Here is a 295-nt window from a genome sequence, read left to right on the forward strand (position 1 = left end):
TGTCCCACTAGGTGTTTATAATTTTTGTATTTAATATAATGTATAATATAATATTATTTTTATTAATATAATATTACATAATTTAATACATATATAAAATTACTTTAAATTGAATACATCAAAATTAAATTCTAACATAATTACATATTTGTGTTTAAATATTACTTTTTAAAAAAATATTGTTAGAATGATCTAAAATGCACAGATGGTAGTGCGTGAATCAATATGGTAGCAAAATTAATTGTTCTAACATGATATGTTAATTTTGTTATTTTACTTGATAAATATATACTTA

This window comes from Arachis ipaensis, chromosome B01 (assembly GCF_000816755.2).
Source record: "Arachis ipaensis cultivar K30076 chromosome B01, Araip1.1, whole genome shotgun sequence".
NCBI classification, from domain to species: Eukaryota; Viridiplantae; Streptophyta; class Magnoliopsida; order Fabales; family Fabaceae; genus Arachis; species Arachis ipaensis.